Source organism: Ochotona princeps, chromosome 10 (assembly GCF_030435755.1).
Source record: "Ochotona princeps isolate mOchPri1 chromosome 10, mOchPri1.hap1, whole genome shotgun sequence".
Taxonomy (NCBI): Eukaryota; Metazoa; Chordata; class Mammalia; order Lagomorpha; family Ochotonidae; genus Ochotona; species Ochotona princeps.
The window spans coordinates 6,212,773-6,231,021 of NC_080841.1; the positions used below are offsets into that span (position 1 = coordinate 6,212,773).

An 18,249-nucleotide genomic window follows, 5' to 3' on the forward strand; every position below is an offset into this window, starting at 1 on the left:
CCTATCTCTACCTCTCAGGCTCCAGTCTCCATAGCCTCTTTGTGCTCATTCCTCTGGTCCAAAGGATAGTATGAATTTTACCAGCATTAACATCTTCACCAGAGAGTATCCCATCTTGCTGGATCCTCTTTAGAAGAACAGTCTTGGAGGAAGAAAACTTTCCTTTCAGTTTTATTTTCCTTTACAATCTGCATTCTTTATTCATGTTTTCAGGTCTAATGTAATCATCTGTGTGTCATGCAGAGTTGTAACCAGTGTAAGTGTGGCAGAGGGGAGCAGTAAACGTTTCTCATCGTGATGAACTGGAAATGTTCCATCAGCTTTTGTGTCTAGGTTTCTGCCTGTTACGTAACTACGGAATATTAGTCCCAGCTCACCCCGTTAAGATCTTGGAGATGATCTTTGTATTTTAATGCGATTTGATTTAATTTATTTTTAATTTATGTTTGTTGGAAAGGCAGATTTGCAGAGAGAAGGAAAGACAGAAAACTCTTCTATCCACTGGATTACTCCCCAAATGTATACAGTGACAAGAACTGAGCTAATCCAGAGCCAGGAGCCTCATCTGCGTCTCCACACAGGTACAGAGGCCAAACACCATCCATGGGACGTCCTCAACTGCTTTCCCAGACCACATACAGGGAGCTGGATGAGGGGTAGAGCAACCGGGACATAAACTGGGACCCGTAAGGGATTCTGGTGCTTGCAAAGTGAGGATACAGTGATTGAGCCATCATACTGGGATCTGAATTTTAATTTTTTTAATTTATTTTATTTTTATTACAAAGTCAGATATACTGAGAGGAGGAGAGACAGAGAGGAAGTGGAGCTGCTGGGATTAGAACCAGCGGCCATATGGGATCAAGGCAAGGACCTTAGCCACTAGGCCATGCCGCCGAGCCCAATCTGAATTTTAATTTTAAAGCAGTGTGTTTTTCTTGAGAAACTATGATATGCTCTCCACTGATAAGACTGGGATGGAAGATAATGTACTTGTTTAGAAGAAATTTGAAGATCAAGAATGAGGACAGTTTAGTAAATATACAAACACAGAGGCAAGCACAGAATGGTGTAGAGTCTGGAGGCAAGTGGGTGTTGTGTGAGTGCTCTGACACACCTCATCCCAGCATGCCTGGGCTCATGTTTCTGCACACCTGCAATGCAACGGATGATGCCTCAAGAACCTGGATCCGGGCTCTCCACATAGGAGACTCAAAACAAATGCTGGGCTCCTGGGTTCACACTGGCCCAGCACTGGATATGTGGGCATTTGGTGAATGCTTTCTTTGAGTCTCTGCCCTCCAAAGAAGTAAAATTCAGAATCCTTCTTTAAATTGTCTCTATTTAGCCTCTCAGATATAAGAAAGAAGAAAATAGAATCCAACTCAATTAAAAAATGAATTCAGATATAAATCCTTTAATATATAGACTATTCACTTTCCCCAGAAGAAGCTATTTCTGAACTGAATCTTTTTTTTAAAGATTTATTTTATTTTTATTGGAAAGTCAGATATACAGAGAGGAAGAGAGGTAGAGAGGAAGATCTTCCGTCCGATGATTCACTCCCCAAGTGACCACAATGGCCAGTGCTATGTCAGTCCGAAGCCAGGATCCAGGAACTTCTTCCTGGTCTCCCACACAGGTGCATGGTCCCAAGGCTTTGGGCCATCCTTGACTGCTTTCTCAGGCTACAAGCAGGGGACTGGATGGGAAGCAGGGAGCTGGCTGGGATTAGAATCAGCGCCCATATGGGATCCCACTGCATTCAAGGAGAGGAGTTTAGCTGCTAGGCCACACCACCGGGCCCTCTGAACTGAATCTTAAAAGATTAGAAGAGCGCTTCAAAAGTTTGTTTTGGAAAGACAAGTTTAGTTTGGTGTAAAAATGAATTCATACATAAATTGATTCATAATGCACATTTTCTATGAACATTTTGGTAGCCCTTTTTATGTCTGACTTTGAAACAAATATTTTCACCAAAACGAATTCATCCTTTGATTTCATTTTCTGCAAATACTTTGAAATGTCCTTGAATAAGAATCATCCAAAAGAAAGTAAGAATAGGACTGGATGCCATATGAACACAGCAAACAATAGGGAAAATAATGTTGACTAGTTGAGAGATTGGTACAGGTAAATTTAGTGAAATTACTCAGTACTGCATTACGTGGGAAGCATAAATGACATTGATGAAGAGATTGACCAAGACTGTGTGCAAGCTAGGAAAGGAATTGATCTGCAGGACAGTGTGAAAAAGAGTGCCAAGTTGTGGCACAGGAACAAATGGATAAAGAAGGAGGCCTTTGTGATAAGTTTTGGGAGGCAGGTAGAGATTCCCTGACTTGAGGCAAAGAAAGTAAAAATGAAAATATGTAAATGCATTAATTCTAAGCAAGGTTTCAGAACTGAAAAGGTTTAATTATCAACATGCTGTTCCAAGTGAGATGGATGTCCTAGGATAGTCCCAATTCTTAATCATTTTATAAAACAATTGTTCTATGTAAAGCAAAATGTTCTGGAAACTAAAATCTACATGTTCAAGTGCAAGATATGTAAATGGCAACATTAATTTTTGTGTGTAAAGCTTAAAAAAGTGGATTTCACTTAAGCTTTCTGATTTAAATGTTAATAACCACAGTGATCAACAGAATAGAAGAATGGGAATACTAATAGACATGATGAAGGAATAGACTATGATTTGGACTGAACTTGAGTTAGATGACTGATTTAAAAATGAAATGTCATCTGATAGTCATTTAAGAAAGCCATGTCCTTACAAACCATGCCTGGTCCAATATCTGGACCCATGACAAGCTCACACTAAAGTAATTGTAGCTTTGTTACTTTAAGAACACAGTTACTTTATTGTCACAGTGTTCCGGCAATGTGCATAAGCATATGAAACTAATGGCCTAGAAGAGCTCAAGCACTCAGCATTCCCAGGGAGACCAGGGTTACCCAGGTGTGCAGTTAGGGCCTAAGGATACATTTCTTTTCAACAAGTTTCTTCTTGAAAATGAAACAAAATATCACTGCCAATGCATTCACTGCATCTTCTAAAAGTGTGCATGCCAAGCTTGAAAAACAATTTTTTCCATAACTGATACAGAACTTAAAGATGAAAACATTTTATGCTTTAATGACTATAAAGTCATGTAGAAATTTTGAAAATTAAGATGTCCATTGCTGCCTGTCAATGTAATTGATTCTGCCTTCATCTGCCCTCCCTCACCACACACACACACACACACATCCTTTAACTAGTGGATTGGCTTGTGGCTATTCAAGAGAATCCTGACGAAGTGTATTATCAACTATGAGACAAAGAACATTGGCTAAGCTGAGTTTCTTTTAAGGGTGATTTCAAGAAATGTATAGTATACTTAGGGTGATCAAAACCACAGATATGTAAAGGCGGCAGAGAAACATAACAACAGAGACAAGCCTTTGAAGTCACTCTGCTGTACAATCAGATGTCTGCCCACTGAAGTTCCGCTGCACAGGCTCGGCTAACTGACAGGCTGGCCTACACATTCTCTTTAATTGTGACATATCGAAGAAAGTCTGTGCTGACAAAAACAGATGGAAAATAACAATAAGCATAAACTCCAAAAATATTATTCTGCAAAAGTTTGAGCATGGAAATGCTTTCTTATTTCCCATGATTCAAATAACAGAATACATGGTCTCCATGGGAAACTGTTAACTCTAAGGATTTATGAAGTTGCAATTTGTTTGGTGTTGCTCAGCTCTTCAGGAAACCCTCACACCCAAATTCTGCTAAAATATCTGGATCTGATTAAGATGACCTAGTAAACAGACATCTAACAAATTGCAGAGTTTCTTCATACTATGTGAGAATATCAAGCTACATACCACCTGAAGGAAATCTTTGGACATTATTTATATTAACACATTTGATCATGATTCCTACACTCTTTCATTTCTTGGTAGCTATCAAAGTGTTGTGCACACCTTAAAAAATAAAATAGTAAGCTAAGTACTAATTTACAAACCACAAAGAAAAGCTCTGGTTGGTGTAAACAAAAAGGAAAAAAATTTAATTGCATTTCAAATAGTTTCTAGAATCTCTAGGCAATCTGAAAAATTAGATCACTGTAAGACAACAGTTATAAAGCCTGAATCAGGTCAGAAATCAGCCAAAACTTACCAACTCAGGGAGTGCCCAATGTTGGCCGCCCTCACCAGGAACACAGGAACTTGAGTATTGTTTACACATGTGATGTTTTTCCTGGATGCTGGCTCTGTCATTCCTTCCACCCAAGATGTGGTCCTGCTATCATGTCTTTCACTTCTGTAAGCCTGTCTTCATTCATCCTGAAGATTCAGCATCTCAGCACAAACTTCTAATCAGCCACCTGCACGCTTGGTACACACACTGCAGCTCCTAGGGAACAGAAGAAGCTCATAGATGAGTTTTCCCCTAGACTGGTAATTGCATAATTCCTAGAAACAGAGAGCTAAAAAAGTACAAACATCTACAAAAGAGTCACAATAAATAGAAGCTGAACAACTGAATAGATGGCTAGTAAGTTTGTTAGCATATCACTTTTTACCAAGCAATGATGCACTTCAAACGCATAAAAGATTTTAACTGTACCACAGAGAAGTAAAAAGACTGTGATGAATAGTAAACTTTTCTACTTATCTACTTTATTAAAACACTAAGTTTATTACACATGTATATCTTGGTCTCCCAACCATTTCCATGTCTGACCACCACTACTACTGTGTCCTAACATAACATTCTCTACATGCTTGAAACCAGGCAAAAGGTGGTGTTTTATCTTCAAAAACTAAGCCAGGCATTTCAGACAACACATTCTCGGCAATGGCACCAGGACAGATTTATGAAACATGGTAGGAGAAGTGGTTAATCTGTATTATGAAAAGGACACCCAGATCAACTGTTATAGAAATAAGATGGCCAATTTTAACGAACTATTCAAACTAGTCTCTTAAAAAGACCTCCTCCACTGCCCACAATCTTGAATCGCCTCCTGGTCAGTCTCCAGAAACAATTATCTCATAACTGATGATTTTAGCTTCACTTTTGGAATAGAACCACCTTTTTCTATACTTACTTGCATTTTTGCTCTAATGTCTTCTACAAAACTGGATCCTTTTGGTATTTTAGAAGTTTCTTCCTTTTTTTTTTTTTTAATGATTCTTGACTTTTTGATCTTGATGTCAATGGTTTTGAGTCGTTTCCATTTTGGTTTGACTTTTGTGCATTTTGGCTGGAGCTTTTTCTTCAGTTTCCTCATCATCTTCATCATCGGCGTAGATGATGGTTGCATAGATGGTAGTATCTATGAGCAGGACCTTTCCTTTATTCTGGGGTATTTTGCTGCCACCACTGATAGCTTCATATCTTCCTCTTCCTCCTCCTCTGACTCTGTGTCTTCCTCCACAGCTACTAAATATTGTCCACTAATATGTACAGTCCTGAACCACACTTCAGTCTTAAGATCATAAGTGGCATTACTTTAAATTCCCAAGAGGAAACTGCTGGCTGTACAGATAATTTCAAGGTTGACCATGTGACTTTCATTGGACGGCCTTTATAATTTATGACCTCTGCTTCAATGACATGGAGCACATCACCAGCACCAGCACCCAAACTGGCCATTCTTCAAAGATAACAGGTGCTCATTTTCAACATTGTGCACTTTAAAGTGATAACCTTTGAAGCCTTTAGTTCACAGCCTAAAAGATAGTTCTGGGGCTGCAGAGGGTTCATGTCCATGTCCATCAAATCTTCTATGGGGCAATGGGATGAGCTTGGGCAGGAGAGAAGACAAAGGGAAGATACCTACTGCTTCTAAGACAGCTGTGCAGGACAGAATTATTCCAGGAATAAACTTGTCTTTTTAGTGACAAGACAACCACAGTAATCATCTGACTACACAACGTAAAAGAAAATGACAGCAGGTAAACAGGATGCTGAGGAGAGGGACAGAAAAACAAAAAGGGTTTTCCCATTAACACAACCGCCAGATAGCTACATCCCTCTCTGGTTCATACAATTTAGAAATTTAAATGAAGTTGATAAATAATGACTTATTGAAAAAAGCCGGCCAAAGCAGTGATATCACTGTAGTGAAAGCCACGTGAGTTTGACAATGTCCTGAAGTTCCTATCTGTATCCAGATGTGGAAGGAGGGAGAGGAGCAGCATCGCTCAGTAACCCCCATTGAGACATCTGCAAAATCAGTTCAAACCACTCAATTTACCTCCATAGGGGTGGGAGTGTTACAGGGTAAAAAAGAAGTTAGGATTACTTAGGGAAAATATCTCACAGTCAAAGGAAATTCATAAATAGCATTAGTGATCTGGTATTAAATGTTACATCTTAAACTCCAGACTTCACTACTGATCCTAAAGATTAACAGTTGCTATTTTACTTGTCATAAGTTGAATTTTGTGCCTCAAAAATTCCTATCTTGAGGTTCTCAATACCTCAAAGTATGTCCTAATGTGGAGCTAAGCTTATTGCAGATATAATTACCAGAGTATCTCTTCATTCTAGTTTCCTGATAGAAAGGGGCTGTTTCAACACAGCAGCACACAGAGAAGGAACAAGAGGTGAAGGTGAATATCAAAAATCACAGCAATGCTTCCACGTCTCACGCAACGTCAAGTTCCAAGACTGCCACAGAAACTGGAAGACGAACGCCTCCTACCCACAGCCCCCAGAAGAAATCAACCCTGTTAACCTCTTGAACACAGGTGCCACATTGGTATAACTGTGGAATAAATCTCTTTATTTTAAGCCACTTAGTGTGAGGTGTTTTGTTTGGAAGCCATGGAAAACTAGGACAAAGTCCCAGGGAGATTATCAGTAGTGACGATAGTCTTGCTCTCTCTCAACCAAGAACTGCCCAGCTCCCGTGCGACTGTGTAGTCAACGTCCCTCCTCCTGCTTGCCCACTCTCCCCACTCTACAGAATCAAGCTCAACTGAAGGAAGAGGCCCTGTCATCACTTAGCTTGAGATTCATGCTAACTCTGTTAATGAAGGGCAATCCAATGTTTCCTTTTAAAAATAAAAGGTGTTTATTTACTTAAAGGCAGAATTACCAAGAAAGAAAAGGAGGACAGAAACAGTGTTTCATCTATCAGTCCACTCCAAAATGGTTGTGATGGTCAGAGCTGGATCAGGCTGAAGCCAATAGCAGGAACTGCATGCTAGTCCCCAGTGTGGGTGCCAGGGGCATATGTACTTAGGTCAGATTCCACTTCCTTTCCAGGTGCATAAACAGGAAACTGGCTTGGAGTTGGAACAGCAGGGCACAAACCAGTGCTTATATAAGATTTACAATTAGAGGCAGTGGCTCAACCTTCTGTGTCACAACATTACCCTACAATCAGAATTTTCACCCACTTCACTAAAACTACCGCCTTGAGAATCTGAGTGAGGCTTCATTTTAAATTCTGTGCATTGTTCAGAATTTGGTCTTGTTTAACTTGTTCCATTTTCTGGCTTTATTGATTATAATCTTTGGCTATTATAATGTATTCAGCCTTTCCATTTCATGCTCATGTGTCATGATACCCATATTAACCCTTTTTTTCTTCTCCCTCAGGGAATCTGTCTGAAGGTGCTTTGATAGATATTCACTCTACAATGAGCACACGCTTCAACTACCAACTCTCTTCTGAGTCCCAGATATTTGTTTCAGGGTTGTGATGGACAGTTCCACTTGATGCTCCTCCAACACCACACTCCAGAGAAAAAGTATCATCTTTACTGCAGTTAACACTTGCTGTTCTATCATCTCTCAGTAGACAATGTCACCAAGAGCCTCCCCCACATTAGGAATCACCCTACACATTTCTCTCTCCCTCTTACTCCATAGCCATTAGGCCATCAAGACTAGTAGCCACCTTTCCCACAGAAATGGAATTTCAACTAGCATGCCGTGCTCAACTTTTCTCCTTTTTTCAATATGTGTATCTGCATCACCACAATTCACACTACGAATAATCCAGTGATTGCATTCTGAGCCTCCACCAAGCTTTCTGTGGCAACATCAACTTCACAGTATGTGTACTTTCTTCTTCTCTGTCCCCTTAGTATCTACTTTATTATTGGGAGTACTGTTTTCTTCTTCTCACTGCTTGATTACCTGTATTTCCTGAATTGTAGGCTGCTTGGAGTCAAGGGTATCTACCTTCAATGGATCGACATCTAGAACATTGTTCGTAAATTTTTTCCTTTTACTTTTGAAAATCCTTACATAGTTGATTAGGGCACAAGGGTCAAGGGCTACAGGAACGTGGGTAAGACTACTGTTTCCACATTATTTTTTTTTCTTTTGTATCTGGGGTAAGGGAGAGATAAAGGAAGCAGCCCCACCCAGCCTTGCACCCATGCCAGGTCCTCCATTTGGGGCATGCTCCAAGGGTCCTGCTCCAGTGGTTTTGATTATTCAACAGTTCTGAATTGCTGCAAATCTTGCCTTTCCAAGCACTATGAAATTGCTGCAGAATCCACTGGTTTGCATAGTCGACCTTAGAGTCTCTGCCCAGATTTTCATTGCCAACACATGGCTGGAGTAGTTGATTGATTTGTTCTGTCCTCCATCCTCTGTTGTGGTATCAGGTGTCCTTTGCAGGTTCTGATGGACTGCCATATCCTCCATGTGCACCTGGATATGCTGTCCACTGCTCTGTCTGAGCCTCTAAGGAGGTTCAGCTGTAATACTTGCACTCCATGACAGACCATGGAACCTGCACTTCTCTTCATGGTTGGGGTTCTAAGTCCAGCAGTTCCATTGGGGAGATCCCCAAAGGAACTTTGTCTGACGTGATCCCAGACCAGATTCTTATGTGTACTTGCCAGTACAGGGCCCGCCTGGCACAGCCCGCCCAATCAGCTGGTGGTTGCAATTGCCGAGTCAATAACTTTGATAAACTACATTGCTGAATAATTGAAAACCACTAGAATATTCAGTTGAACTCTTTACTTTCAAGGATATGATAATGAGAAAGTGAGAGAGCACTTACGCATTGACTGAATAAACTCGGATGGCCTCCTCTGTGCCCAACCAGAGGTGCCCGACCAGCAGTGCCTGACCAGAGGCCTCCAGCCAGAGGTGCCTGATGAGGAAAGCATCACTGGTGTAAGCTTGCTCCCTCCACATGTTGAAGTATACACATGTCCATCCCTGGTATTACTCTGAGACATCAAGTTGCAATAACCTGAAAAGCAGAAAATTCACCCCTATAAGGACCCACATGTTAGGCTTCACATTTCCAGTCTGTACGCTGTAATGGAAATAAGTTCCCAAAACCAAATCTAGCTTTTGCCATTTATAGTGTCTTCAGAAGCTTCATGGAAAACACATAGCATGGTAAAATTAGAAACAGATTTCAAGAGGGCTTACTATTGCATCAGCTCAAACTAGAAAATCGGCTCAGGTTCTGCTTCTCTTCCAATCCAACTGCCTGCGAATGCACCTAGGAAGAGAGCAGAGGATGAGCCCAAGAATTGGCTCCCTGCTGCCACAGGGGAGACCTGGCTGAATTTCAGGCCTCTGTCTTTGGCCTTGCCCAGCCAGTGCCCCTGTGGTCATTCAGGCAGTGAGCCAGTGGTGGAAGATGCGTCTGTCTTTTTCTCACTCTCTCCATCACCTTACATTACAAATAAATAAATACATTTCTTAAAAGAGACAATGATAGTGAGCTGGAAAAATAGACCGGAGGCCCACTCTCCCTGCTTCTTTTCCCACTATATTCATACAGATTTTAATCTAAAATCTTGGCTACTGAAATGCTGATTCAATTTTTCGTCACACTGTGCAAGCAACCTAACCAAGTCCACAGTGTTCCTTGAGGGCAGCCCGTTTGCCACTCCTGCTTTGGAAAAGTCCTTGCTGCTTTCCTTGCCTAACAGGAGATGCATTTTGTGCTTTATTCTTTAGGAAATGGAATTCATCAAACAGCTTAGAGTTTGTCAGAACCTCGCACAATGGGCTGCTGCTCTGTGAGGACAGCACTATTTCCTTGAGGGCAGCGAGCAGTGCAAGCTCATAGCATTCTTTCACAGAGACCAGCTCCGAGCAGGTACTCAGAAGCTCTTCCCTGGTGGGAAGGGTCCCTAGAAGCCCAGCTTAGTGGGCCCTTCTGTGCCCTGTGAATGTGTAATGCAACCAGCAAATACAATTCAGAAAATGCCCTGCTGGATACATGATGTACTGTGTCATTTTATCCCTACATCAAAAGAAAAAATAACAAATACGTTGTGAGTTCTACTTCTGTGTGTTGTATTAAAGTCTTAATGGTGTTAAATTGAGACCTCAGTTTCATTAAGTTCAGTTTCATTCTTTCAACAGGTATTTATTCAATCTGTGTTAAGTGTTAGACACACCTCTGCCTGGAAACTGAAGCTATTAATAAATTAACGTTCTGGACTTGATGTACAGCAGATAGTTCCAAAGGATTTTGTAACTAATGAATTAATACAAGAATCTATTTTGCTGGTCTATATTAATCTTGGAAATTATCCAGTGTTAAAGATACAGTCTTTGACGTATGGGTCTCATCTTAAGTGAACATAAGAATTACTTCTAGAAACTTTTAAGTAATTACATTCGGTAATTAAATGATCAAGAAAAATCCATTCTATTTTGTTTAAATGATTCAAAGGGAATTGGAGGTAATGGTCTATCTGGCAGAGTTGTGTGTAATTATTTTCCATTAATATTTGCAACAGACCAGAACCCAGGCTTAGAAATATACAACGCTATAGGGGATATTACAGAAGAGGCTGGAAACCAAGGAGGCTTGTACAATGTTGGGCTAAGTAGTGTTTTATTGTTGTTACATAAGAAAATAACATATTGTTATTGCCATTAGTGCAGCTAGCATGGAGATTCAGACCTCCAGGAATAAGCCCTGATGGGGTGATCTCTGACGGATGTTAACATTTTCTTCTCAGCAGCACATACTTGCAAACAAAACAGAATGTATTTGCTATGACCTTGGGGAAACATCAGTTTCCTACAGATAAATTGACCAACACATATAAAAGGCAAGTAATTCCAAACTAATTAAACACAAACAGGCTTAAGTAACTGGCACTCAGGAAATGAGCATAGCGCAGAGGAGTGCAGAATCATGCCCTTATCTTCAGTTCCTTCTACAGTTGTGGCAGAGGATGGCAGCTGCACGCACAAGTGCCTCTGCATGTCTGCTCACTTGTTCAGTGCCTTCAGGCCTCCAGTCCAGCAGAAAGCTCCCCTGTGTGGCTCTGGACACTGCTAGTCCATGTTCGTCTTTGGGTAAAGGTGGTGGATAAGTAACCCAAGAGGTCTGTGTCTTAGAAAGAAGAGCAATTAGCAGTTACCTGCAAGGCAAGACCTAAGCCATAGTAGGTAACTTTTGATCTCTGACTCAATCCCTGAATTACCTTACTTTATTTCAGCTACTGCGACAATCTTCTGTATCTGACAGCACCTGCCAGCTTTGGAGACAAGCTCACTACACCTTCACAAGCATGGCAGCAGTCAAACTTGTTAAAACAACTCTGTGTTATTCTACAGTAAAACAGAAAAATCAAAATAATAAAGTAGATGTCCTTTCGTAAGAGTGAGATATCTCCTACAAGGGAAGGGAACAGTACGGGACATAGATTTGTTTAGCATAGGACTTTTTGCTCTAAAATTTCAAGTACTATCATTAAAAATATGCAGATAAATTTGCTATTTACTTTTCATTTCTTTTAGTTAATCTCAAGGGGTGCTTTTCTCTTCATGCTGAGAGAACAGTGCTTAAGCCTAACATGGCATAACAGGGGACACTACAGAAGAGAAAAGAGGGGAATTAGCTTTTGTTTTCAGGTAGTCTGGCTCGAACTACCTATCTGGGGTGCTGGCAGTGTGGGGCAATACATGAAGCACTACTTGAACGTCAGCATCCCACAACGGAGTGCCAGTCCCAGGTCCAGCTGCTCTGCTTTGGGGTCAGCACCCTACGAATGCTCCTGGGAAAGTGGAGAGAAATGGCTGGGATGCTTGAGCACTAGCATCCAGAGGGAGAGCCTGGCAGAGCTCCTGGGTTCTGGCTTCCATAGCCACATGCAGCATTTTGAGGAGTCAGTTGCTCTCAGACACTGTCTCTGTCTCCTCTCAGTGTGTGTGTGTGTGTGTGTGTGTGTGTGTGTGTGTGAGAGAGAGAGAGAGAGAGAGAGAGAGAGAATGTGTCTGAGAGAGACACCCGACACCCTTTTAAATATATAACTAAACCTTTTCCAAAAAAAATCATATTTCAAAATCTCCTGAAGCCGTTTATGTTAACTTTCTGAAATCACAGTAATAATCTTTGAGCCTTCCTACGGAAGCTCATTCTGCACTGTGCCCCTGCTTACCATTGCACAGTGCCCAGTTCGATTCATCACAAAAATTCTCTGCAAATTCTCTCTCTTCAAAATGTGCACTCAGGTTCAGCCTTTTAGGCACAGGGGGCTGCAGCTTATCCTCATATTCCACACAGGGAATATTTAGTAAGATACAGAGTGCATAGTGAATGAGAAACGAACACATAGGGATCTGAACTTTGGCAGACCCTGGAAACATCTTTTACACAGTAAGTATCTGTTAAACTCGGGACTGTCACAGGTATTTTATTTTTAATTCTACGGTGCAATTCCATAGCCTCTGGAATTTCCCCTACCCTCCTTTCCAAGTTCCCTCTCCCCAACCTATTTTGCCCACATTATTACAATAGTATAATGCTTCATAAGCAGTCAAGCAATAAGGTAGAATAGCATCCAATTTACAGAAAAGTTTGTAATCAATAGTTTCTTTAAAGTGTACAAGGGGGCATCACACAATGGCCTAGTGGCTAAATCCTCTCCTTGCATTCACCAGAATCCCATATGGTCGCTGGTTCATATCCTGGCTACTCAGCTTTCCATCCAGCACCCTGCTTGTGGCCTGGGAAAGCAGTAGAGAATGGTTCAAAGCCTTGCGACCCTGCACCCACACTGGAGATCTGGAGGTAACGCCTGGCTCGGACCAAGTTCAGCTGTGACAACTGCAGCCACTTGGGGAGTGAGCCAGCGGACAGATCTCTGCTTCTCCTTCTCTCTGTGAATCTGCCTTCCCAATAAAAATAAATAAATCTTAAAAATAAGCATGCAAGGGACACTCCTCAAAAAAATCAGTCCTTTGTAAATAGATGACACATTTTATGATGGAATTTGGTGAGGCTGAAAATGAAACCCACAATGGCAGACAAAACCCACAATGTATCAGTTTATAAGGGAAACATTAATCTTGCCCATGCCCTAACAGAAGAGGATCAAAGACGGTCAGCCAAAGAGCCAATAGCTTAGCTGTCTCAGTGGCTTCAAATGACACAATTACAGTGTGAAAATAGGGGAGGGCCCAAACTCCCGGCTCAAACAGTCCCAAGCTGCAACAATCAGATCAGTGGGAGACAAGAGCAGAGATTTGACAGGAATTTGAACAAGAGGGCCAAAATCCTCAAGCATTTGTTTGAAGAACTGTCGCAGGAGATGAAACACAGCTTTGCACTGTGATCCTGAAAAGCACCATCAAAGTGGCCGCTGGAGAGACGGAAGTCGTCCCTGTAGAGCCAAAGCAGAGGCCGCAGCGGTTCTGGTGGGGGGATGCTCAGGTATTTTGTTTGTTCACCTTCCAGGGAAGCACACACTGGTGCCACCTGATATTATTAGGATATTATATATCATTTGGAGAAAGACAGCCAAGGTGGTAACAGAGCAACACTCATGATGCCTTTCCCGGGAGTTCTTTGCTGTACTTTCATGGGGAAAGCCTTATTAAGGTACACAATTGGCCATTGCATGCGACTTCTCCTACTTTTGTTTCTATATATGTAATATTAAATAGCTTAATATACAATATTAGACAGTTTATACATAATATTAAAATATGACATTGGTTTGGTTAAATGCCCAGATGGATGAACTATATTAGCTGGTCTTTCCACTTGTGAAAATACCTTAGACTCGGTGTGGTTATGTTAAGAAATATAGTCTACATTTTCGTCTTGAAATTTCATTTTCTACCAACCGTCTGAAGTTTCTGAAATGCATAAAATCTTTCAACATCCACAGTTTTAAGATATCTTGTGTTTCTGCATATTTTATAAATGCAAAATTAAGGTACTAACCTCACTCTTCTCAATTGAACCATACTTCCTCCCTCCAATACACTCACACGTATCCACTATTCACTCCAGCAGAGAGGAACTCCGCATCATTTTACTACAACTGCTCTGGTTTCTGCATCGATGTCTTTGACTCCTTTCCTGTAATATTTCCCTCCCTTCCAGGGAAACAAACGTTGAAGTTCTCTTCATGCTTTGTCTCATGAAGCTTTTCTCATTACACTCACAGAAAGAAGCTGGTTATAAAGTACAACAGCATTAACAACAGATAAACGCACGGTATAGATGATCTTCATGCCTATTTCCCACACAAATGCTGTTTCCAAATGCATCACCTTCTTAGGGTGAAAGCCATTCCTCAGCCATTTGTGGGCTACATGCAAGGAAGCAATGCTCCTCAGTGTACAAGTTCTTCCAAAAGGCTTTGTCTACTGTGCCACTGCTGCAGAAACTCATGGAGCGCAGGGTCAGAAAGGACTTCACACACACACTGCCACAGCAGAGATAGCCTTAGGAACGAGCATGTATAGATACCTTTCCATAGAGAGATCAATCCTATTGTACTAACAGGTATGATGTCATCCACCCCTCATCCCCTCCTGCATGGAACTGTCTCAGGTACCAGAAGTAAGGACTTCACTGCATGAATTTTGAAAGGAACTTCGCACTGCTGATATCACATGTGGCTAAAGTGCTCCTACAGAAAAGACACCTTCTGAACACCACGATCAACCAAGAGAGTGTCTCAAAGTCACCAGCAGATCGTCTATTTCAATGATTTTAAACATTCAGCCACCATTCCAGGAAGAAGGACTAACTAGTGCTAAGCCATGGTTAGCAGGGTGCTAAAAAACTGAAGATCTGTGCTGCCCCAAAGTCCCCAAAATATACCTTGAAACTTAATTTGATGATGTTTGAGGATAAGGTGTTTGGGAGGTAACAGTTTAGATTAGGTCCTGGGCATGAAATCAATGATGAAATTCTTATCTTTAAAGTGCATAAAAAATCTCTCTCTGCCCCAAATCCTGTCCTATTTCTCTCCCAGTAAGGATGCGGCAAGGTGTGAGAAGCAGAACAGGGAACCGACTGGAAGCTGGGTTGGGGGTAGCTTGGTTTTGGACTTTCTGGTGTCTAAAACTGTGAGAAATGAATTTGTGTTATGTAGTCCACTCAGGCCAGGCTATGACATTTATTTATATTTTATGAGCAAATTAAAAAAATAACCCTATCTTAAGAAAGATTAATAGGCTCATCCATTACTCAAAACAAAACATTTCTTGTAAAGAATATCCTCTCTCGGGCCCAGCGGCGTGGTCTAGCGACTAAAGTCCTCGCCTTGAAAGCCCCGGGATCCCATATGGGCACCGGTTCTAATCCCGGCAGCTCCACTTCCCATCCAGCTCCCTGCTTGTGGCCTGGGAAAGCAGTTGAGGACGGCCCAATGCTTTGGGACACTGCACCCGTGTGGGAGACCCGGAAGAGGTTCCAGGTTCCCGGCATCGGATCGGCGCGCATCGGCCCGTTGCGGCTCACTTGGGGAGTGAATCATCGGACGGAAGATCTTCCTCTCTGTCTCTCCTCCTCTGTGTATATCTGGCTGTAATAAAATGAATAAATCTTTAAAAAAAAAAAAAAAAAAGAATATCCTCTCTCCTACCAGAAAGTACAAATCTCCAGAAACGATCTTCCCTAATAGTCAGCTGATTCTGTGTGGTTACTTTCCCTATAGAAGAATTAACAGCTACTCTCACTAGAGGAAACAAAATCTCCTGTCTTTAAGCTCTTTTGAGTCCGCTTCCTGTGGACAAATTCCTGGGGTTCTGAAGACGAGAGTAGCTACAACCAGATGGTGGCTATAGTCATCAGAACGTCAGCACTGAGACCCGCAGCACCTGCATGATGGCCGTGACAGCAGGCCTGGTCTGATGCCAGAGCAGCAAAGTAGAGTGGCATGTTGTTCTCAACAGGTTTTTTTTTCCTTTTTTCTTTTTCTATAATGGCCTTCTTTGTGTTCCTTCATAAACAATCCATTTCTCAGAGTATCTGCCTCTTAGGAGCTAGAGGGAACAAAGGAGCTACAGACATTGTCATAATATTTAAAAACTTCAAAATCATGAAAATACTTTAAATAGTTGTTCTAAAGATGTAATACATCTCAATGCTTATCAAAAAATCATTCAATAATGCCACATGTACACAGCAGGTATTTTCAGTTCAATGATTGGATTTTTATAATCAAGAGGAGGACACTAAAAAAGGTAATTCTTGAAAAACATGAATTCTCAGTTTCAAAGGTCAAGTCATAATTGATTGAAGGAAATTCTTAAATGCTTTATTAAATTTTCATATGAAGATGTTCTCTCACTCTGTTCTATCATACGCTGTGATAAGTGATAAATTCAAACTGAGACACTGAATCCAACTATGGAGGTTATATCTATTCCTTATGATATTGATGGCACTACTCTTCACGTGGGAAGTGCTGCTAAGTTTAGTCCTTTGCTTTTGCATGAAATAGGACTTGATCAGAAAAAGTGTTCCATGGCAGGCCTGAAATGTCGCGAGCCCTCCTCCTTTGCGTTTCCTTTAGCTTCTCTTCATTTCTTTCAACGGAAATGCTGACATTTGCCTAATATTTTTTCTAGATTACCCCTCCATGTCTTTTGACCTTCATTCTCCCTTCTGAAATGTCCCTTTCATAGAATAGAAAGAAAACATATCTTCAATAGAATACTCCCTTTCATCTGCTTTCTTAAGGTAGACAATGGAACTTGAATAGTCTTGGTGAACTTACCAACTTTTCATGTCCTGTGTTTTCATCATTTTAATGAGAAAGTATTACATGATGCATGCATTTAGATAATTCTAAGGCAGGAAGGAATGCATTCAATATAGACACAATGGCATCAAGACTGTCACACTAAGGGAGATACAAGATTCGACTCCAATATAAAGTGTAGACGGACAGGTTACGGAAGAATAGCAGGTGTGTAGAACGTTCCTAAAAGGAGACACTGAGGGTACAGGGATGCTTGCTGAAGGCCAGCGGAGTGTTCAGAGAGCAAAGCTGTAGGATGAGAACTTGGACCAGCTTTCAGGGATGATCAGAAATCAGAGGTGTTTTAGTTCTCACTACATGCACTTGGCAGGATTTTTGCTACAACTGAATGAGGCTGGTGAAGACAGGCCTAGGCATAAGATTCCTGAACACTGAGGAACACTGCCTCAAGTTGCCAAAGAGAAAATCTTTGTCAGGTCTCTACACTTAGTACTCTTATTTTTTTTTTTAACAGGAAAGGTGAACTTTGCTAATACACAGGTGAATCCAAAAGAATTTGTTATCAAAGTTAACAATTTTTTCTACTGAAACTCCAATTCAGTTATACAAAGTTAAATGAAGACCGCTAACTTCATTTTGTCTTATCCAGGTTTCTTATGAAAACCTCCAAGCTTATACTTTGCATGTTCAAGTATTGGTGCTTGTTTTCCACTTTTAGAAACATATTTTGACCTTTCAAAGTATCTATAGAAATTTTTATGAGTCATAAGAGGAAGTTTATTATTTCAGTGGTCTTTACTTTTAATTTTACTTGTTTAAACATCCTTTCCTTTAACTTCCAGATTTCTCTCTCTTTCTTTCTCTCTCTCTCTCTCTCACACACACACACACCACACATATACACAGCATTTAGATCCCTCTGAAACTCCCCTTTGCTCTGTTTTCATCTCAGTAAGCCCCATCTACTGACTTGGGTGACTCAGGTGGGAAGTTCTCACCTGACGTGAGCACAGTTACAGACTGCGGCGTCTTCTTCATGCCTCGTCATTCCACATCTTTCCCTTTTCTCCTTTCTGTGAACACAGGCATTGTATTTTAAGCACAAAACATGAAATCTTCAAAAATCACAGAAAATGCATAAAAATGTACATAAGCTTCTTTTAATCACCAGTATTTTTTATTCCATTTTCCATAAATATATTTAAATTACTGCCATATCTGTCTTTTCTAGCGGTTTCTCCTGAAGAAGCCTGTATTTGCATAATTATGTGAAATACAATCTTTAATTGA

General features: G+C 41.0%; 1 pseudogene; it reads right to left on the reverse strand.

Annotated features, from left to right (window-relative positions):
- Positions 1-4,979: 4,979 nt before the first annotated feature.
- LOC118759119 (nucleophosmin-like) lies at positions 4,980-17,997 on the reverse strand (annotated as a pseudogene).
- Positions 17,998-18,249: the final 252 nt, after the last annotated feature.